The sequence below is a fragment of the Poecilia reticulata genome, chromosome 18, assembly GCF_904066995.2.
Source record: "Poecilia reticulata chromosome 18, P_reticulata-male-v2, whole genome shotgun sequence".
NCBI classification, from domain to species: domain Eukaryota; kingdom Metazoa; phylum Chordata; class Actinopteri; order Cyprinodontiformes; family Poeciliidae; genus Poecilia; species Poecilia reticulata.
In genome coordinates, this window is record NC_088847.1 from 12,648,896 (window position 1) to 12,672,816 (window position 23,921).

At 40.2% G+C, this 23,921-nt stretch overlaps 1 long non-coding RNA gene across 3 annotated transcripts in view; it reads right to left on the reverse strand.

Annotated features, from left to right (window-relative positions):
- The window catches only part of LOC103480506 (uncharacterized), a 95,549-nt gene extending 92,948 nt beyond the window's left edge, over positions 1 to 2,601 (reverse strand). For 2 of the 3 annotated variants that reach the window (XR_014084836.1, XR_001777573.2), the window contains exons 1-2: positions 2,319 to 2,600; positions 384 to 490 (exon numbers count right to left, since the gene is read on the reverse strand). This is a non-coding gene — a long non-coding RNA (uncharacterized LOC103480506). Of the gene's footprint in view, positions 1 to 383; positions 491 to 2,318 lie in introns of all 3 variants that reach the window. The other variant, XR_001777572.2, reaches the window with a different exon arrangement.
- Positions 2,602 to 23,921: the final 21,320 nt, after the last annotated feature.

Sequence of the window (23,921 nt, forward strand, 5' to 3'; positions counted from 1 at the left end):
GAAAACAAAAGGTAATAAGTGAACTATCCAATAACTTTCAAATAAATAATCAAGACTGCTTGAGGGAGTGCTCAAACATCTAATTTTTTTATGTCTAAGCAATGGTAAGAAGCCAATAAGTATTTGCTATGCTCTCCAATTGTTTTGATTAATAACATTGGTCAAATACAACTTTTTTTTTTTACATGACAACATACAACACAATTACTTAACATACTACTGTGTAACTGTTTATTGAAATATAAATTTAGCTGAAGATTTATGTCTGAATTTAACTGTAGCAACAAAAAGTTGTTTGTTTTTTTTTACAAAAAATATAGTGGAAGTGTCTTAAGTTGTCATCATCGCAAGATATTCCTTTAATATTTGTGAATAATCATTACCCAATATCTGGTCCAGATTTCCATCAGCCCTCATTAGTCGCCATTAGCTTCTCCCGCTTCCTCAGCACTGCAGTCAGTCTCACACCGCCATCCGTTCAGCACCATACCTTCACCAACAGTCAGAGCAGAAGAGACCCATTCTACTTCGTGTCCACATTGCAAATAAATCACACATTCGAAAAGCTGAGTAAAATTATCGGTATCGATGTTCGCCTTGCTACAGCTGAAAGTCAGTAAAATGAAAGTTGTGAACTCCTTTTCGAGCAGCTGAAGGGAACTGGTGGTGGCTGTCACCACTGTGATTCACAGTTTTCTTTTTGGGGCAGTTGAGGAATTCAAGTATTTAGTCACCTCGTTTGATTGCAAACAGAGGTTCTCCTCCAACACTAAGGGAATCCTGAAGTAGTGTCATCAGAGGATGCATCTTTTTAGGAAACTGAACTCTTTCTCTGGCAGCAAGAAGATGGAGAAAGATAGGAATAAGAACATAGGAGAAATATAGGGTTCCATATGACTCCAGTTTGAACCCTTATGTTCCAGTTGAAGAATGACCACTCCACATTTTGAACTGCTGTAACCTGATGTAATTCTGACAAATGTTAACACTGGAAAATGCTGCAGATTATTTAACATCTTTTTTCCTCAGCACACTGACAGACTCATGGAAAGGGATTATATCTGAGCCTCTCTCTTTTAGTGAGAACAGTCCAAATAACAGATATGAGCCAAAACTGGAATTTTCTCTCCAAGCCAAGCGAAGGTTATAAATTGTGACCAAGTGTTTGAAAAGAGAATCTCTGCATGAAACAAATGGAGCCAAACAAACACTAAAATGCATTCAAGTTGCAGAGACTGTACTTTTTTTTTTCTGAAGAAAAAGACGATTATATTCCATCTGTAACAGAAAAAGTACAACTGCTGTTGGAATTAAATTTCACAATAATATTGCCAAAAATCTAAAAATTTTAAAACAGATAGCAGATATTATTAGATGCACATACTTTTTGAAATGTTACCTGACAACCTTGAATGGGCTGAGGGTAATGTGGTAATTTTGCTCACACAAATGTGTGAGACACGCATGTTGAGCTTCCATTAGCTTCTACAGAAAGGTATATTCTTCTTTATAATGAACTTCACATTAAGTACTTCATTGGCAATACTTCAGGTATCACTGAGTAACTTCAATAGCTGGCCCACAGTTTGAGAACGTCACCAATGGCTACAATATCCCTTTAAACCAAACAAGAATTCTTTTATGCGCCATTTAATATTATGAATTTTATCAAATGACAAAGTCTATCCACATATGGCTTTTAATTCGCTAAAGCTTATTTTTTTAGTTAGTGCAAATACCTTGTCCTTTTATCTCAGATCTTTTGTATTTTTATCTTATCAAAATAAAATATATAAATTTGATTGTAACTTTTTAAATAGCTTTAAAAAAATGTACAGAAAAAATTCAATTAAATTTAAGCATGTAACTTTTAACCGTATCCATTGTTTTAACATACTAATATTTTAACTCTTTTACACAAAAACTAAGTTCAAAATTGATCCTTTTATGCTGTGTCTCTTTGCTAAGCTTCACACATAGGCAGCCATTATGTACTTACTCACTCAATGTCATATCCATATGGTTTCTCTGGTTTACGAAATAATGTATTTTGTGTGAGAACTGTTTCAAAATGTGCAAAATGCAATAAGTTCAAAGTGAATTCAGTGGTCCTTCAGCTGTTTCTCAGATAGCTAAACACACATGTACAAAGTCCGCTAGCATTAGCATTAATCGGCCTTCAGATATATGTCCCGTTTTCTACACAATACTAATCAAAAACTGCATAACATAACTCAAGTAGTGGAATCTCGATTCAATAAAGTCTTCAGCTCTTAAGGTTAACCAATATATATTCATCAAGATACATTTTTATTGACCTGAGATATGGAAAAGATGAGGCACACAAGATGAGCTTCCATTAGCATCTAACAGGAAGGTTTCTTCTTCTTTTCTGTTCCTAATCTTCTCTATCCCAAAAATGCAGTAAGCCCCCGGCCCCACCTAGCGGTTGTATGCGAAATCGCACTGATTAACTGAAATAACACTAAAGAACTGATCACAACGAGAAATTAAGAATAAAAAAAAGAAAAAGAATGTTGGGGAGCCTTTTTTGTGTTTAGAGTTGTCATTAATTATGACAGCTTGTTTTCATCCATATTAGTATTAGTATATCAGTGACGTGCGGTGAGGTTCAATGCTGGTGAGGCACTGACTTATGACTTAGACACCATGCATGTTATTGGACGTAGGAAAATTTCGCGCAGTCATACAACGCTGGGGGGCAAAAATCTTTTACATGCCATCTATAGCCGCGTTAACTCAGTGAAACTTAAAAATGTAGGTATTAATTTCGTGCTATGATCCACAGCAAAGTGAACTGTATTCGCCACGCTACAGGCAGACTCGTTGCCACAGCAACTGACAACAATGCCACTTCATGTTTTAAGATTTAACACCAAAAAACATTCAAGAATTTTGCGCACAGAACAGAACATTCAGTATGTTGTTGTTGCACGTTTTAGGCTTAATGTTTTATTAATAAATAATTGCTGTGGTAGATTAGCTACCGCTTCAACTTCACTGAATTATTTAGACATACAAACTGTAGCCCACAAAACGCACATTTCATAAAAAATAAAAATAAACAAACACATATTATTGCCGTCTTACCTTTTCTTATCAATGAAATCCATGCTCCGCTAATTCTGCACAAAAATATCCGTTCATCCAAAGCCAAGTCTATACTCGGCATGACTTTTCTACTAAGTTTGAGAATCATCAAACTGTCTCGAAGCAAAACTTTCAGCTCCGGTGTTGGTCTTCCTTTAGTTATTACCAGGGCCGTGCAGAGACCACTAAAGGGGCAGGTGCTCAAAAAAAAAAAAAGGGGCACATCCAACCGTATTTTAGGAGAAACAATGATACATTACAAAATTGTGAGAGCTAAGAAGAATCTCTACATAGAGCATAACACTATGCATATGTAAGATATTTTATTAGTAATTTATTTCTGCAGGTTTATTTTGTTATAGGAAAGTATTGCAATATTCAAACCTGCAGTTTAGCAAGATATGTAAATCAGAGCTGGACCACCAGACATATTTTGTCTTTACAGAATTACACTATTAAAAATATAAACAAGGGCACAATGCAACCTTTTAGTGACTGTAATCTATAAAGGAGCTGCCTGTTTGCTGCAGTGGAGATGAAGATGGTACATTCAGGAAAGCAGAGCTGCAGCAAACTTTAAGGTGGAACTGCAGAAAAAAAACAAAAGCAAATATTTAATTGTTAATGCATGTCACCATGAGAAAAGCCTACTGAGTTTTGCTTAAAAAAAACTTTTTTAAACATTTAAATCACACATTTGTCTCATGAAGTAATTTTTTTTTTTTTTGCAAAACAAACTTATTTGTGCATGTCAGAAATATTTTCTTATTATTCTAAGTTTTTGTTTGTGACTCAAAGTTTTGCTTGTGATTCTCACATGAGTCGTGGGCAGGGCCTGAAATTGCAATAAAAGATTTCTGATGTGTGCAAATAAAAGTTTGTTTGGCAAATAACTAAGTTCACGAGACAAAAATTTGAAATTTAATTAAAAGTTGTTTAAACAAAACGATTTGTTTTTTAAAAAAGAAATCATTACAATTCCAAAAGTTTTGATTACAATTTTATTTTACTTAACTGAGGTTAGTTTTTTTCCCCCATTAAATAATTGGGGGGGGGGATTAACTCCATACTCTGCGAACTAGACCCTAAACTTACTTAAAGTCTGGGTTGAGCTTTTTCCCCTTCATTAATGACACACTTTTATTACATTCATTATATCTATCAAGGTAATTCGGGCGAGTTATTTTTAATTCTAAATGAATATCCTTGTTGGACTTAAATGTTATTTTCTTTCAAGATACATTTACCTAACGCCAGAATAAATGAAATGTACATTATGTAGCAAAGGAAATTAGAAGATCGGACATATATCCATTATGGAGATGATCGGTTTTGCCCTTATTGCATAATAAATACTAAAGAATGACCGCTATCATTAACGGTAAAGGGAAGAAGCTTTTAATTATCTTGCTTTGCTGTGACCAGCAGGTGGAGGATTTCATTGATAAGTAAAGGTAAGACAGCAATAAGATGTTTTTGTTTAGTTTTTTAATGAAATGTGCGTTTTGTGGGCTACAGTTTGTATGTCTAAGTAATTCAGTAAAGTAGAAGCGGTAGCTAATCTAGTTTTTTTTGGTGTTAAATCCTAAAACATGAAGAGGCATTGTTGTCAGTTGCTATGGCAACGAGTCTGCTTGTAGCTTGGTGGATACAGAGGGAGAAAGTGCTTTCTCGCTCTTTCCCTTTGCTGTGGATCATATCACGAAATTAATATATATATATATATATATATATATATATATATATATATATATATATATATAAAGCCATAGCTATTTTTTAAAACATTAGTTTATTTTTTACATATGTTTTCCAGAGGCACCATTAGATATGTAGGGTGCTGCATTTGTCCCAGTGAATATGGACTTAGAAGAACAAAATCCTTCAAAGAAAGACAGATAATATAAGGAATATAAAACAACTCTCCCAACTATAAGAAACTGCATCCCTGCTTTGGTGACACGCGCTAATTAGTTTTGCAGATGACAAAAAAAGATCAGTGAGAAAGATGGGATTTCAAATGTCACCAATTCTTAGTTTGCATCTGCCTCAGCAAAGAGTTTCAGCAAGCAGACAGGCTTCTATTTTTACCATGTCTGTTTCCCCTTCCTGTAAAAATGTCAGCAGCTTACAATGTGCCTATTTGGAACACAACTGCCTCCTTCCAACAGATGCATTTAAATACTGGTCTATTAGTTAAATGGATCATCCACCGAGTGCAGCTGTCGTGAGGCAAGAGGCATCTGGACATGGATGGAGCCAGAAACATTTAATTTGCCGCTTTTCCGGTACTTCTACCCACCTGACTGTTTTGATCAGTTAATCAGAGATAACGTTTTATCAGTGAGATAAGGCTACTTTTTTTTTTTCTCAACCATGGAATGAAACACTTCTCATCTGTCTTCAGGTGCTGTTACAAAGCTCCTTCAGAGTTAGCTTGAAATACGGCATTGTGAAAAGGAAAACTTTCATCTTTTGCTTTCATATTCACATTCTGCCTGAAATCAGACCACAGGCCCCCAGAAGGGTCAACGGTGGAGAGTTCGGAATTGAAGAGTCGGCATAATTACCCCTTCCAGTTCCAGATGAGAAGGGGATGTGGCAATCTGGAGGCCATTTAGTGGCAGAGCCAGAGAGGGAGAGTGCTTGGACAGAGGCCCAGCGACAAAAGGTTAGCGCACTATAAATAGTCCTGACAGAGTTAATGTTAATGACAGAAAAAGCCAGAAAGAGGACAGTCCACACGCAGCCCTACAGAGAGGGGTCAGTCTTGCTTTCACCTGTTTCCTTCCTCATCTCACTAGCTGCATTTACATTTAATGATAGAATTGGGCAAAAAAATGGAATTCCAAAAATTTTTTTGCTAAATGGAAACGTTGCAAATTTGAAAAAGCTTCTTTTTTTTTATTTGCCAAAAAGGTTTTTGCGCTAGGATCGAAATAGATGTAGTTCGCGAGACTGCAATGGAAACCATTTTTTTTCCACATTGCAAGTGTCACTTGATCACAGCCTGACATCACTGTTGTGTCGGTGAGAACGGCGAAGAAGACGACAGGGAGTAGTAGGAGGACGATGATTTGTTTTTGATTTTTCCGGAGTGCGTGCAGCCCGCTCCGCCAGAGCTTCACTTCACAGAATAGCACAGCTCATAAGAAGTTGTGTATCATTCGAATGTGTTGAATCCATAGCACTTCTGTGAAATCACAAACGAAGTATAAGGCGATTGTTGCATCAACGTCTTGTCTGACCACATTTCTACCACATGTCCTACTTTTTTTTGTACTGTACATGGGGTGTGTTTTTCTGCTCTCTTTCTACTATGGGTTTTTTTGCTACTCATTAAAGCCAGATTACGATATATGGTGCGCAAAGATACCTTCTAGCTGGACCAACTAGTTGTGTCAACAAGTTCTTCAACCTGAGCAGTGGATCTGAGCAGCTCCTTCAGAGTTACAGAAGGTCTCAATGAATGCTTTCATTCTGCAGTCTGTCAGTTTAGGTGGATGTCCAGAACTGGTAAATTTGCAGTTGTGCTATATTCTTCTCATTTTGCAGAGGAGGGATTGAACAGAGTTCTGTAACATGTTTTAAGCTCGGGACATTAATTCATGACTCAACCCTTGTCTACTGTGTTTGTTGCTCTGATGCTGTTAGCACACAAACCTGTGAGGCTTTCACAGAACAGATGGGTTAATGTAAGATTAAAATACACACAGATTGACTCTGCCAATTAGGTTACTTCTGAATATGAAAAAAGAGATTATTTCTGTTGGCAGTTCGCTGTGCTGGATTTGATTTATGGGAAAAAAGCGAACAAAGACCCGTCACACTTTTCAGATTTATGCTTGTTAAAAAAAAAAGAAGCATCTATTCTTTTCCTTTCACCTCACAATTTAGCAATACTCTTTGTTCTATTGTACTATAACAAAATCTTCCTGTGGGAAAAATAGTGTTTAAAAACTACCAGGCATCATACGTTGGATAAGCAGCCAATACATCTTTTCAGAACTGTGACACTAAACAACAGTTCAGATGTCTGAGTAAGGGCTGACATTCTGTCATATTTTTGCGTTTGTGTGTTCCAAAGTGCAATAATCCAATCGGTTTTAGCAAAGCTCATTGGGCACCTACCCTGATACACCCATGACTGCCCATGAAGGCTGTTCACATCTGTCCGATAATGTGAACAGCAGCTTGCGCTCGCACTCACACATGAACAAACACGCAATAAAAGAGATAGCAGGGGAGCTCGGAATCAGGAAATCTCCAATATCCTTCCTGAATTGAGCCACTGATAAGGACTCGCAGGTAATTTTATTCCCATTCAGAAATGGCTTCCTTTGCGAATCGTGCATTTTCTTCAAATTGCACCGAGATCCGTCTCCTTGTATGCAAATTAAATTGCTCTGAAAGTGGAAGTAGCGGTAGATGTTGCTCGGGCACCCAGGCCTAAGTGTGTAGATAACCTTTCAGCCGTGCAAAAACAAGATGAGGGGGTGGGGGTTGGAGGGGGAGAGGGTAGCATCCTGGTGTTAACTGCAAAGGGATGCAGAAGCGATCTCCAAAGCATGCCTCCTCAGTTTGGTAATCGTTACCATTATGGCTCGACACCACCACTCACTGCATTTCAAGTGATTTTGAGGCCCTGCTTAGTGGCACGGATATTCCACCTCGCTGTTCTCACCAAGCTGTCTCTGGAGAGCTGGCGCTCATCAACCCTAAATGGGGGTGTCTGCGTGTGTGTGTGTATGTGCGCGCGTGCGTGCATGTGTGCGTGGTTGTGTGTGTGTGTGTGTGCCCTAAGCCAGCGTAGCTGAGGGCCATCACACTGAAATGTGCTGAAGTGCTAGACTTTAAACTGGGTGGGCTTTCACTTTAGGAATAAACCAGCTATTGTAGCATGAAGGAAGCACACAGAGTGGAGAGAAGCCCACTGCTGAAGATTCACTTTAACTGTTATGATGCCATTTCATGCAGTGAGGTTGTCTGAGTCGAAGACATCCTTACAAGTGATTCCCGAACCATTAAAGGGGGCGCTAAAGAGGTCAAGGGGGCTCCTTATCTAAACTCGGCTCTGCATCAGCCCCCGATAAAATAAGATGTGAAAACATGTCGCTCTAAATTGTTACTCATACAGAGGTGTCATTTTATTCCTAATTCGTATTCTCTCTTATTTTTGTCTTTTTAAATCATAATTGAACTACAAGCAGCAGATTTACTGAAGAGGAAAGGAGGAATGTATGTATCTCCCACAGAAAATATTCCAGTGAATTTAACTTTTTTTCTTTTCTTCTTTTTTTACCTCCTAAGCATCCTTCTCATTGTAATGAACGTTGGTCTTTCTCCTGTTACATTTCCAATTACTCTGACTGTATATATGGGTAAATTTAGACATTTTCTGACTTATAAAGATCAACATACACGTGTCTTACTTCGGACTTCTCCTTGTCATTTTGAAGAGCACCAAACAGAAACGGCTCCCTATGTTTCACAAGATCGAGCAAGTTGTGCATCAACCTTGTGAGAATGTAGGCTGGCTGTATGTGGTTATTAGAATGATGAATAATCTGACATTTATAACTCTTACTCCAGTGTGGACAGTGTCCATGCGATTTCCATGCAATTTTTTTTTCCCAGAATGTTTTTATCTCCTTTTGAAGCAGTGAAGTTTTAAAAATTTAGACCAACTCTTGATGTCAAGGAGTGTGATGCTCTCTTGCAGCGTTCTTAAAGATAAGCGTTAACCCTTTCTCTAGTGTCCACTAAAAGCCCATCCATCTGTATCCTGACACGGGAGCACAAAAAGCACCGTTTCCCCTGTTCCCTCCTCTTGTTTCTAGGGCCTCTTTTCCCTCCTTACATTGTGAGTGATAGCACCCCAGTGGCATTGTGGGTGATAAATAAATTCTGCAGGAAATAGGAACTGAATCCCTCCTCCCCCTCCGTGCAATGGAGGGGGGGTGAGATCAATGTGTCTTTTAATTATCCGTGCGGCTAAGGCAGACTATTGGGTTCGGCGTAGGCTGCTAAAGGCACTAGATCTATTTCACTGCCTTTAGGTAGATCGTTTGACGAGAGGAAATGTGTTTTTAGATCTAAATTGTTGTCAGATATCCCAAAATGGATCAGTAGTTGTCTTTTAAAAAGGTTGTTCTTTATTTTTCTTCTTATAAATTTAACAGAGCAAAAAATTAAAGGCACAATGTTTAAAACAAAACATAAACACAAACAGTACCGTGGATGGATGACAACATGCCTTCTGGCAGCACAACTTATAGATGTGGAAAGAACAATGACAGCGTAGCATTAGTACGGGCGCTTGGTGAATCGGTCTTGATTTCCTTAACATGTGGATATGGGCGATCGACCAATACTTAAACGTGAATCTGATCTTATCCACTGATCTTATCTACTTTGAGAAATGTCTAAAAATCAGCCAATGTCCTCTATTGCTCTGTTGTGAGAGAGGGCTGACTGACAGACCAACCCACCAGGTCATGTCTGCAGGTTCGCTGTTGGTAATAGCCACCCCACTATTTCTCAGCGACTTTCTTGCTATACTTAGCGACATTTCAGACCCCAAAAAAAACACACAAAAAATGCATCAGCCAACATTAAAATTGGCAGGTTGGCGATCAGCGATGGGCAGGAAAACTGCAGTCGGTGCATTCCTAAGCGTTAGCTTAAATGCTTAGGACCAAAATGAAAACAAGAAAACTGAGATGATAAAGTGTCAATGGAGTGACAGATGGTGTCATCAGAATCGTTTTGAGAGTTCCATGACTGTAGTGTAATTAATCCATCGGCTAATTCATAAAACACGGACTGATTATGTTTGGGAGAAAGATGCTTCCAATCACCCCCCTCTGGTTTGTTAATTGATCATTTTTTTGTGAAGAGAGTGGTGAAAGCCCATGCACATTACTATGATGGTCAGAACAGGAGCAGGAATTGTGTACAAATGCTGTCGAAATTTGGAATTTTGGAATTGAAATCACTCGCCAAAGTAGCACGAGTAGGAAACTGGACTATTGAGTATCAAAGTAGCATACCAGGGTGTTTGGTCTTCAAGCTACTGCCGACAGAAAGCTCTTCTGACTCATACCTGTTTACTCAACAAATCGCTATTTAATGCTTCACTTAGTTAATTCACATTCACTCTGGAGACTTTGCCCTTCTTACTTTCTTCCTGGATAGCCATTATGTTACAAGCTTCATCTTTCTTTTACAAGTTTTATAATGTGCTCTGCTGCCTTTCGCTCGCTTTATTTCTTTTACATCTTTCAAACGTTCCTTGCTTCCAGAAATGGAAAGTAATATGAAACTAATGCCAAAATGAAAGGTCGTAACAAAAAAAAAAATATATGCTTCTTAACTTTATGAGAACTTATCTGTGGGAAACACTACTGTATACTGGTAACATGAGCAAAGATGCTGTTAGATTTATTTTTACATACTACTTTTTTTTTTAAGCTACATGCAAAAAACACAAGTATTTAAAACAACACACGTGTCAGACGGAGTGGATTTAAGGTAGTGAGTGAGGATTAGGAGGTTGTCATAGATTAGCAGTGATGACTAGGGGGGTTGTGGATTTAGCTGCATTTCACCCTTGACCATTAATCCCTACTGTAACTGAATGAAGCAGATGGCAGCCAACAAATTCTGGTGACACTGATGGAATCTCAGCTAATGATGCCCCCAATCCACAAAGCGTGACAAACAGGAGAAATGGACGTAGAGGGAGAGAAAAGAAAACAGCTCTACAACCAAAATAACTGTAACGCAATGTCCGAACTTCTAATGTGGACATAAGCTCTTTTAATGTTTCCCTCATTAGTTTGATCAGATTCCAAATAATTTAAAGACACTAGTCGGAGTAAATGAACGGCGTGAAAATTAACTGGTTCTAATGCTCAACGAGGCACATTCAACTAATCCATCTGATTTCCGAGCATTGTTTTTGGTCAGATGGACTGCGTACCGGCTCTATTATCGTTTTCTCAGATTGCTTCCCCCTCTCTCCGTCATCCCTCACTCTCTCTCGGCTGTGTGCGGCTCGTCGGCTGGAGAGGAATCAGCTCGTGTTAAGACCTCACAGCTATGATGAAAAGGGCAATCATCCTGTCACTGCATGCAGCTAGAGGAGAGCTTTCAGATTTTTTGGGAGTTACAGCCGACACTGCTGACAGGCCAGGTCACGGCGCCGCTGCAGTCAAGAGAGGAAAGAGGAGGAGAAGGAGAAGAAGAAGAAGTCGGGAGAGCAATAAAATAAAATGGAGGGATATAGGAGGAGAAAAGGAAAGTCAGGAAAAGGATTAAAAAAAGAGTTAAGAGGCATCAGGTATTTATTTCCCCATAACTAGTTAGCTGTGGTGTCATAGATGGATTTTACTGTTTTTTTGTCATTGTTAGAATAATTTAAACAGCTACGTAACAAAAAAACGTACATTATAGTGAAAAAATATTTTGAGTTTTTTTAACAGTAAAAAAAAATAAAAAAAGAAAACATGCAGTAACAATATTTCCATATCATCAGTACCTAATGTGAATATCGGGGGTCATTATCAGTTCTCTTAGAGTGTGTATGTGATCCTTTAAGAATAATACAATATCAAGTTTTGACTGATGTAACGTTTTGGCGAGTTTTGATTGATGTAACTTTTTGGCAAAAGAGTCTGTGATTGCTTCTGAAAATAGACAAAAAAAACAGGGAAGTATAAAACTATTATTCCATGTAATATGGAAATTTCTATGTCAACAGCGACATTGCCTTTCTTAAATTCAGCTTATTTGTTACCCAAAAAAGTTAACAAATAACGCAACAAAAGCAAATAAATAAATAATTGTTGTAATAAAACCATTACTTTTGGCCTGCAATCAATGGAAACTCTGCCACCTTTGCAACCACAGTTGCTGATTTAGTATGCTTTAAAAAAAAAAAACATCAGACAAAGTTAGCAAGAGCAGCAATTCCTTATCTCAGAGTTATAATCAACTAAAAGTTTGTTGTTTTTTCCAGCACCATGGACAGCTTCAAACCCATTGGATGATATCGAAAGCAAGATTTGAGGTCATCCGAAGTAATATAGTTACTGGCTGTACTAAAGGTGAAAATAATAGACTTCATCACATCATCATCTAATTTGGGTACATCAGCATATAACTGTAATGTAAAACACAGGGGAAGTACAAGAGACCAAAACTTAAAACTATGTCAGTTATTGTTTGCTAGGACACATTTCCAGGACTCTGACTGTATCAAGGCCTTTTGGGTTTTGGTAAATAGAGACAGCATCACATAGTTCTCTTTGAATTCAGGGACAATGCCAAAAAAAAGAAAACATGGGTCTTTTGAGTGGCACTGTGCGGTAGAATGCAAGGACTCACTGAGATCATGACAAAACGCTATCAGCTTTTCTACCGTTAACTGATGGCGTTATAGGTGTGTGTGGTTAAATGTCCCACTGTTTTAAGGCCCAAGAAGGGCTTTGCTTTCCACCTGTATGCCTGTGTGTTTTTTCATGTGTGTGCAGGATTACATATGGGCTCACACAGCTGGAGAAAAGAGGGATGCCTGCTAGTGACCTACTTTTTTATTTTTCCTGTGCATCACTTCATTTCAGCACATTGATTTATTTTTATTTTTTCCCCCAAACAACCTTGCAATTAATGTCCAGCAAACAGACTGAAAGCATCTATATGTTGTTAATAGGCTAAAACTGAGCTGCTGGTTTATCTACTATGAATAGTCAGGTAAGTGAGCTGAGGTTTGGTAGACCAGAAGAAGTAAAGATAACATAATGACCAAAAATATTTTTTTAGATTTTCAATTTGTCCAGCTGTTGACATGCACGTTTCTGTGTAGACCTGTGCATGTTAAAACTGGCACAAATGTCATGTTAGATTGTGACTGTTAGCTATGGACCATTCTTTGTTGAAGATGGAACAATCACACAAAACAACCTTTTTTGGAAACATTTGATCAAAATTAAACATTCAGGGAAAAGAATAAAGAACATACCAGTCATCCCACATTCTCTTTGGTAAAATGTCTTGCTGCACCTGGAACACATTTTCTTTTGTCAAGTTTTGGCAAAAATGTTGGCCTTACAGTTTGTCTAAGCAGTATGGTCATCTACTCCAACTGTAGTGACCCAGAATAGTCAAAAGTTTTTTGTTTAATAGGAAAGAGATGCATACAATGGAATCAGGGTCATTTGTACATGCGAAAACCTGTGTATAGTTTTGCCAATGGTGGTAAAGGTCCTTTGCACAAAAGTGAAATAATGAAGGAGGACACCAACCTCTAGATTGCTTAAATTTAATGCAAATCAAAATCTGGATTGTTTAACATTGAAATCAACCAGTTCTTAAAACAGAGCAAACACAATGTGCTTCAATCACTGCAACAGAGCAATTGTTATTATATGACTTACTGAGGGACATTTGATCAAATATTGAGCCTTTGTGGGTCATTTTGACTGTATATGGATAAGAGAAAAGTCACTAACAAATGTTTACTTTTGGCCAAGGTAAATACAAATTAGAAATGAATCAGTAAAAGGCCAACATTATTTTGATATCCATGTGCATAATGAATTCAAGTTAAATTCTGCTTGATTATATTTGGACTACTTTCTTTTAAAATATTCTGTTTAGTGTTTACAGAATATATATATATATATATATATATATATATATATATATATATCCTGTTTTGTATTAAATTGCAGGCTATTTGAATAGTTTCACATTGGAATCTATTGGTTGGAAAAGTGGATCTGGCAGCCATGGCAGGTTAAACTGCAAAAAGACTCGCATAAGCAAAGAGTCTGAGAATATACACAATGCTTCCTGCCAATAGTAACAAGATATAACCCTACAATAGTTTAAAAAAAAAAACAGCAGTTACCATCGACTAATCTATAAAGATTGTGTTTGCACGTCTCACTTTCCCCTCTGTCTTCCAACAGTACTATTTACTCTTTTATTGAAGTGGAAAAATACCATAATGCAAATGAATATTGAATGTAAGCATAACTCTGAAGAAACAAGAAAGAAAATGAATGCACCGAGATGAGTTTTATTTCAAAAGCTCGAGGTCAGCACTTGATAAAGTGCGGGAGAGTCCCAGTGGGTTGAATTATTGTTATTCATTTAGGAGGACAAATCATGAACTTCAAAAATGCAATCTAGTCCAAGAAAATTTAGGAGAGGAATAATGAGCAAACGTATTTCTGCCTAAATGCCACACTTTACAGGAAACTAAAAAGTTAGAAAACTTACATTGCATTGACTTGAATTGTTATTAGAAATGCTTTATTATATCTGCTCTTATTTTGATTAAACTTTAACATCATTTGATTTTCTGTCTATGAATATTTGTCCTGCATAAATTGGTGTATATATACACACAAATATTTGGCATATTTTAAGGAAAATTTAAACTGAACCCATCACAAACACAGAACATACGGTGAGATCGCACTCATTATTGCAGTTTCATTGTTTGCACAATCTGAATTCAGAAGACTACTTCAATGCATTATTTAGTATTTTATTTCAACGCACATTTATGCATAACACATTTATGTCAACAATATATTTAGCCACTTACATAACTTCTCACTGCCTTTGATGAGGTCTTCTCTTAATGGCTGAGATGAGTCAGCTCTTCACAAAGTAAATATGAGGAAAATGTTCTTCAACAACAGCATAACAATTATCTTTCCTCAAATTCACCATTAAGTGAATAAGTGAATTTGAGCCCTCGCTCAAATTCACTTATTGGTTTAACAGGGAAGCTAAAGTGTGTAGCTCTGTTTGAGTCTCAGATATATCTGTTACAAACTTTTAAAAGTAATGTCTCTGAAATTTTATTTCCTTCCCCCGAATCAAAGACTCAGCACTATGCAATCCTCTCTAACTTACACCTGCTGGTGCCAAGAAATTTCCGCCTCTCGAAAAGTCGTCTTGTTGCGACGAGTAGCCTCTCTTGCTACATTTGTGTTCCTCTCTTATATATTTATCTATTCATTTCTTTTCCTGGACCACAGATGTGCTTCCTTTTGGCAGCTGCACCCTTCGCTGCATCTGCTCTGTTCCTTGGCGCTCGAGGATTAACGGGGACAAGTGAGAATAATTAGGGATGTAACAACCCAGCCTAACTCGCCGTTCCACCTGCCTAAAAGGAGGGGTAAGTAAGTAAAGCAATGGCCCTGACGAATGCTAACGTTTGGAGCTTGTTCAGCTCCAGTTTTAAAAGGGCTTCATGGGAGAGCTTTGCCATACTGAACATATAAGTGGAAAACTTCAATGGGAGGACATGCATGCACAAAAAAACGGGATCCCGGCTCTCATTGTCTCCAAACACGAGCTTTAGAGATGAAACGGGGAAAAGGCCTAATTTGCAGAGCAGCGCCCGTTCGTTCGCGCACTTGCTGCTTCCATCGATCGGCACCAAACAAACCCTATAGTGAGAGCCAAACCGCCGCATACAAATGAGCGCACACTCTCCGCTGATGTGTAGTTCATCTGGGAGCCGTGCTCGGATATCCCAAAGTTTTAGAGCTTTTGAAGAATTGATACAAGCGTTCACACGGTAAATGCGTTTAGTTTTTGTTTTTTTTAAGAAAAAAACATCCATTGATTTGCCTTTCTTTTGAACATGCGAGATCACACGTAACATTTCTGCCACACGGGGAGGATGCCATTAAGAGGATTACATTCAAAGATCTCACCACGTCCCCTCCTGTACAAATGGGATCACCAAGACGACGGTTCACACACATTTGGAGAGAGATGACTTTGTATGGCGGAGTAATAGGATCATGTGCAAAGGTATTATGTGTCATTTTAGTACGCCTCTTCACTTGTTTATGTATATGCAAGAAAAAAAAAAAAGTCAGTTGCCGGTTTGGCGAGAAAACATTTTTTTTCTCAAGAAATTCAGGTGATCAACTAGTGCAAAGTGACAAGACAATGACGTCCTGAATCTACTTCCTGACGTCCTTGACTTGCTGCCAAGGAGATGCGCAGTATGATTTGTCCATGTATGAGAAAGAACAGAAACGGTTCAGCATAACTGACTGACACATGGGTGGAAGAGTGAAGCAATGCATCCATCTCACGAGACGAGCAGATGCGTCATATCAGGCTCACAACAATGACATGACATGAGATTAGCTTAGCAAGTATTTCTGGGAATGTTTTAAAATGAAATTCTCACAAACATGTTTATAATAAGCGTAGAAGCAGCAGACGGTGCCACACGCCGAGGGTTTTATGCTTACTGAGTCGTTCCGAAGGACAACAAAAGCTGTGAAAACGCTCCCTCTTTGTGTTTTTGTACAGTGAATAAACTTTAGCCTCATTAAAACGTTGGGCGGCTTCTCTCTTTTTAACCAGGTGTCATCCAGCCAGACAAGCAGTGTGTGAGCAGACTCTGTCAACACGCTGGGGCCAACTCACAAGCTACCTCTGCTCTTCCACCAAAAAACACGACTCCCAAAGTCAGCAGCAGCAGGGTGTCTGAAAAACAAAACGCATATTCATATTCAGCCGATCGTAACAATCGTTTTACAACTACTTCTAGTTGACAAAGTGCTGACGCCATTTGAAAAACAAATCTGTGTAATTTCATGCTGTTTTCTTCGCTGTTTTATTAGTCATTTCACAGTTTTTTTTTGTTTTGTTTTTTTCTTCATGTTGTCAGTTTCCTGACTCCATCTCAATCTTTGACACTGCGAGGCAACCGGATGAGATGCTTCTTGCCCGACCTTGTTGTGTTCTGTGTTTCCTGTGTAGTTATTTTTGAGGTTTTCTGTGTTTAGTCCAGTCCCTGTCCTGTCTTCCCTGTTGATTACTTGCCAGGTGTGTCTCATTTCCCGATTACCCTCCCTGTGTATTTAAGTCCACCTGTTGTCTTTGTCTCTTGTCGGATCCTCGTCAAGTGTTAGTCTCACTAGTGTCACGTCACCTGTCTGTTTCCCCCTGAGCTGGACTGTTTCAATATTAGACCTTCACCTTCATCGTCTTCCACCTGGGTCTCGGTGTTCTTGTTCACCCCAATCAACCACAAACCATGACAGACTTGTCAGGACGGGATTAAAAAATGGCGATTTACTTCATCATTAGGCAATTAATCAATTACTATTTTTTTTTTATGTTTTGCCTCAAAATAGTCATTCTATCAGAGTAAAGCATGTACATAAAATGCCACCTGAGCCTCAGGGAAGGCAGAGTGTTGTGCTCTGGAGGGACGGCATTGCCTTATAATGCTATTTCCAAATGACAGAATAATATGTTATGGATCATTTGACTCCTTTCTTGTCATTTCTCTCCCTTTCTTTCCCTCTCTCTGTCTCTCCTTCTCTCTCTCCCTCTCTTTTTCTCAGATGAAGGCGCATGTTGCTCTCAGGGTGAACAACATTGCCTGCTTTAATGTGGCATCTGGCAATAGTGAAATATCAGAGCATGGAAGGCAGCCAGAAGGAAGGTGCAGGAAGGAGTGAGGGTGAGTGGGTCCCGAGATAAGTGAAGATAGGAAGCTGCAGCCAATAAAATTGTCTGAACATGCGGGATGTGTTTGCCAGACCTTTCCTCTGAAACTAGAGGGCTTTTTGTTTCTGCTTTGCTCTTTTCTTGTGACTGTATCCAGGGTTCCTACAACGTTTTCAATCAAAACTAAGCACTTCTCCCACACCTGAACTTTCAGAGGTATGAATGCAAAACTTCATTTTGACATTGTTGTTGAAAATGAGTTGTCAGGATTTAAGTGTCACACCTGCACAATCTGCAGACTGGATGTTAGAAAGTGGTGTAAGGAAAGCTACGTGAACAAAAAAAGTACTTTTATGCAGCTGATTTGGGAAAGAAGTCTAGAAATCTAGTTCCAATCATTTTAATAAATGCTCCAGTGAAACGTGCAACTTTTCAATAAAGATGCGGGGCCTTACAATTTCCATGACCTTCGACATGTTTCTGATCTTGTCACGTTGAAATCTGAAACTTCACTGTGTTCTTTGGAATGATATGTGATCAGAGTGTGGTTGAGAAATGACGAATAGCTTTAATGCTTTTTTAATAAATAAAAACCTGCAAAGTGTGGAGTGTTCCTGTATTCAGACAGTATCCATTAGAATCCATTTTTGTCTAAACGACAGCCGCTGGCACAAAACTGACATTTTTGACCACTCGTCTTTGCAAAATAGTCCAAATTCAGAGTTTACATAGGGTGTTGGCGCACAATCTTAATTAGACTTTGGTACAGATTTAAACTGTACAACTGTAGCATATTTAGGGTTGTTGTCTAGCTTTAGTCTCATGTCTTTTACAGCCTCCGACACGTTTTCTTCTAGGTTTGCCCTGTATTTGGACAATTTTCCTGTCCATACCAAAGATGAGCATTATGTTGTCATTACATCATCACGTCATCACTGTTACGACTGGCTCAGGGTCGTAACAAAAAACATGAAACCATACCATGGTTAAAGTGGAATAAAGTAAATGTTTATTAACAAAAAACAACTATCAAAACAAAAGAAACTCAAAAGTGCAAAAGACGGGGAGCTGGAGCCTGGCAACTACCATTGCCTCTGCAGAATGGACGCTGAGGGCCACAGGCGTCAAGCCACAGGCGACAAACCACCAACGACCAGTGACCAACGACCAGCTACGAGCCACCCAGCGCCGCTGAAAGACGGAGACAGCCAGCTTCAAGTATCCTGCACTCCAATCACCCGATCAGGCACACCTGCAAATGGGAGGAGCACAAAGAGGGACAACAAGACCAGCCTACAAGGCCCAGGGCCGTCACACCCCCACCCATAAAAAGCAGGTTCCTACAAGGAACCCTGCTCCTGCCTAACTCACCGTGCGTAAACAAACACAGCCACCATTTTCACCAGTCGTACTTAGCAAAGTAGATATGTAATGCCCAGGTTTTCTTCTCCCTACTCCACTTTCCAAACCAGCAACTGGTGCACTCAGAAGCTCTTTTAAGGACAAGAAAAGGAAATAAAGAGAAAAGAGCACAAAACAAACTACTAAACTAGAGCGCGAGATAACGCATCGGCTTTTACATCGTTTTTCCCTTTAATGTATTGAATATCCATGTTAAGACGCCCATGAATCAGAACGCTGTCCAACTCATCTGTACCGCCGTCATTCCTCACAGGTGACACTGCGCTATCCGTGGTGCTGAAGGTCTCGCTGCCTCCATCAAGGCTGTTTACGGTACACACCGGGGTAACGCCATGAGGCTGAAATAAAACGTCATGAGCATAATATGCTTTTAACGTGTTAACATGACACAACTGGTTTTTCTTTCTCCGCTCTGGCATTGATATTAAATAGTTCTGGTCAGAAACCCTCTCCAGGACCGTATATGGACCAGAAAATTTAGCCTGAAAAGGAGAAGTCATGACTGGACACAAAGCTAACACTTGATCACCAGGCAGAAATGAGCGAACCTCAGCACGGCGATCAAACAGACTTTTCATTTTCCTCTGCGCTTCAGTCAGCCTCTCTTTAGCAAGATCCCGCGCCAGATACAAGCGTCTTCTGAAACCATTTACATAATCCAACAAGTTTGTCGGTGGAACGGATTCTTTAAGCCCGTGCGCTACCACAGCCAACGGACCCTTAACGTTGTGCGCAAAAACCAGTTCGTTTGGGCTAAACCCGGTGCTTTCCTGGGTTACCTCCCTGGCGGCCAGCATCAGCCACGGCAAACCTTCCTCCCAGTCGCCCGCCAGTTCTGTACAGTAAGCTCGCAGGAGAGACTTCAGAGACTGGTGGAAGCGCTCTAACGCCCCCTGACTCTCTGGATGATACGCTGTTGCTTTACTGTGTCGGATCCGTAACTGCTTCAAAACCTGACTGAACAAATGTGATGAAAAATTCGTTCCTTGGTCAGATTGTATGACTTTAGGGATGCCAAACACCGAAAAAAACTGAGTGAGCGCACGTACAACTGACCTAGCAGTTATTGACCGTAATGGATAGGCTGCTGGATAACGTGTAGTTTGACATATCACAGTGAGCAGATATAATGACCCAGCCTTTGAGCGAGGTAACGGGCCAACGCAATCAATTATTAAGTGCTCAAACGGCTCAGATGCGGCAACAATTGGGCGTAATGGGAACGGTTTCAAAGTCTGATTGGGTTTAGCAATGAGCTGACAGACATGACACATCTTAATGTAAGACGATACGTCCTTTTTAATACGCGGCCAGAAAAAATGTCTGAGCACCCGGTCATACGTTTTACGTACTCCAGAATGGCCCGACTCGTCATGAGCAACTTTGCACACTGCGGAGCGGAGTTTAGTGGGAACCACTATTTGAAATACTGGCTCACCCACAATGTCAGCATGGGGTAACCATTTCCTCACCAACAACGAGTCCTGCAGGAAGTAGCCACATGCACCATCCGTGATTTCACTCAGCGGGCGCACCTGATCGAAGAGATTCTTGAGAGAAGCATCAGCTTGCTGCTCCGCCACGAACTCGCTGCGAGACAGAGACATGGGAAAACTGGACAATGGAAGAGTCATTTTTTTCACACATTTTTCCTCTTTCCCGCTCTGAGCACGCGTCATGGCTCGAGTAACTGCGCATGCGGTAAAAACATCCTGGAATTCCCTGTTATTCTCGTCAGTCTGAGAAATGACTCGTTTAATCGGCTCCGACTTAACAAGTCCATCCAACTGCACAGTCTCCGCCCACAAATGTGTCCCAGCTAAACCGTTACCTAAAATCACAGAGACTCCGTCAATCGGCAAAGCAGGGCGCACAGCCAACTGTGCGTCACCCGTAAATAGTTCACAGTCGAGATATACTTTATGTAGTGGAACAAACAAGACGTTTAATCCCATTCCTCGCATCGGAACACAGGCACCTGTCTCAGATTCAACCGAGAACGGCAAAACATCAGCTCTAATGAAAGAGTCAAACGCGCCAGTATCCCTAAGGATCTTAACTGGAACCTTCTCCGTGCCGTTTGGCAGTGACACATACCCATCACGAATAAACGGCAGATAGGAGACGCCTACTTCAGAACGCTGAACGTTCTTCGCGTCCTTTAGATGATTCTGCACCGGTGCAGCCAAACCAACACCTTTAGGAGCAGTCTCAAACCTTTGCATTTCAGCTTTAAGCTGATAACAATCCGCCTTAATGTGTCCGCGTTTGTGACAATAATGACAAACCCGATCATCCCGAACAACCGGACTTTTAAATCGTCTGGCCTCATTTAGCTCAGCGACATCAACCCGATCAATGCGGTACTCGCTTCGCCCAAAAGATTGTCTGAAACCAACCTGATCTGAAAAATCCTTATGCGTCAGAACGTATTCGTCTGCCAACACTGCAGCTTCAGACACGGTCTTAGCTTTCTGCTCATTGATGTAAGTTGCTATGTTTTCCGGCAACCCGTTTTTAAACTCCTCCAGCAAAAGTAGATCGCGGAGCTGATCAAAGTTTTTTACCTCCTGTGCAGCGCACCACCGATCAAACAAAGCGGTTTTTACACGCCCAAATTCCGTGTAACTCTGATTGTCGGATTTTTTAAAGCGGCGAAATTTTTGTCTATATGCCTCGGGTACAAGTTCGTAAGCCTTTTCCACTGCACTCTTCACTTTATCATAATTTAAACTGTCACCAGGTGACATCGAGGCATAGGCTTCCTGTGCTTTACCCGTAAATACGCACTGCAAAAGCAACGGCCAAACATCCTTAGGCCACTTGAGTGTCTTAGCCACACGCTCAAACAAGACAAAATACTTGTCCACATCCGACTCTGAAAACGGTGGAATCAAACGAATGCATTTATTAATGTCAAACTGGGCCCCTGCCAGACCACTGTCCTGATCAGCAGAACCGCGCGCTGAGTCGCGTTTCGCAACTGCCTCCAATTCCAGTTTGCGCATTTCAACTTGATGTTGCAGCTCCAAACGACGCATCTCCAATTCCAATTCCATTTTACGCACTTCAGGGTAAAACGGCCCAACTTCACCCTGTGTGTTTGGTGCGGGAGGTGGCAAAACCTCTTGCTCAACCAATGCGGCGTATAAACGTCCTTTAATAACCCCCTTTTTCTCTTGTTTAACCACAGGCATGTTAAAATGAGCAGCAATGGCTATGAGATCGTTTTTAGTAGTACTATTAAACTTCTCCAAAGAGGGATCAGCTACAAAACTTTCCAGGTCAAACTCCATTTTCAGGACGAAAATTAATCACATCACAGAAAGAAAAAACGCCAGCTAAGCGCCAACTACAGCGTGAAGTGAAAACAAATTGAAACAAGTGCACAATGGGTCCAAAGTAACCATGTCCCCACTATACTTTACCTGCCTGTCACGACTCACCTGATAAACTGATTCCTGGCTCTTCACGTGGATCGGCGGCGGGTTTATTAAGCACCAAACCAGTAAGAAATTAATCTTACGGACTGCCCCCGAGATCACTGCTCGCACAGTGAACGCTAACCGCAAACCCCCACGACACTATCAAAATAAACAGGTGAAGTCTAAAGCGACAGCACCTCTTAGCCTAGCAGGAGACACAGTCACTAAAATAGAACCAACACTGATGCACAAGCTCAAAAAACATTTCACTCACCTGCATATTGGACCAACCTACCAAATACGCCACAGCTGCCCAAAACAAGCCGGCCGAAAAAAAAAAAAAAAACATGTCACAAGACCGTGTCCAACCCAAAATGGTGACGTCAGTAATCACTCCTACAAACACGAAAAAAGATGAATGACAAAACATCACGCATTCAAACCATCAAGTTTACAAACTGTAGGAATTCTTGCTTTGGACGAGCCCCCATTTGTTACGACTGGCTCAGGGTCGTAACAAAAAACATGAAACCATACCATGGTTAAAGTGGAATAAAGTAAATGTTTATTAACAAAAAACAACTATCAAAACAAAAGAAACTCAAAAGTGCAAAAGACGGGGAGCTGGAGCCTGGCAACTACCATTGCCTCTGCAGAATGGACGCTGAGGGCCACAGGCGTCAAGCCACAGGCGACAAACCACCAACGACCAGTGACCAACGACCAGCTACGAGCCACCCAGCGCCGCTGAAAGACGGAGACAGCCAGCTTCAAGTATCCTGCACTCCAATCACCCGATCAGGCACACCTGCAAATGGGAGGAGCACAAAGAGGGACAACAAGACCAGCCTACAAGGCCCAGGGCCGTCACATCACCATGGTGATGATGTGTTTGAAGTGATGTGCAGCAGTGCTAGTTAGCCACAATCAATAGCCATTTGCACAGAAGGTAAAAAAAAAAATTTCAACTTTAATCTCATTTTGACCAGAGTACATTATTCCACATGTCTAAAGAGACTTGTTTCTTTCACCAATGACTTTCTTCTTGTAACTCATGCATATATATATATATATACTTTTTTTTTTTTTTTGCTGACTGGTGTCGGTATTACTTAGGCTGTAAAAAGTGAAAATGTCAGCGGCACAACTGCTTGTACAGGGCAAGGCACTGCGGGTGGAGGCGCTCGGTGTGTGGAGTAGCAAACTACCACAAGTGAATACTGCCTGCGTTGTGTACATGTCAAAAAATGGTGGGTGGGAAATCAATAATGGAAGTGGGAACAGGTTAACAGGTAAAAGCAGAGGGCAGAGTCTGTGTTGTGAGCAAGCAGTGACGAAAAGGATGAGAACGCAAGACTGCGGCAAAACGCTCAAACCGGCATTTGCCTGAGGGGCCGCTTGTGTTGACCTTTATATCAAATTTTTAATTTGTATCCTAATATGACGCTTAAAAATAGT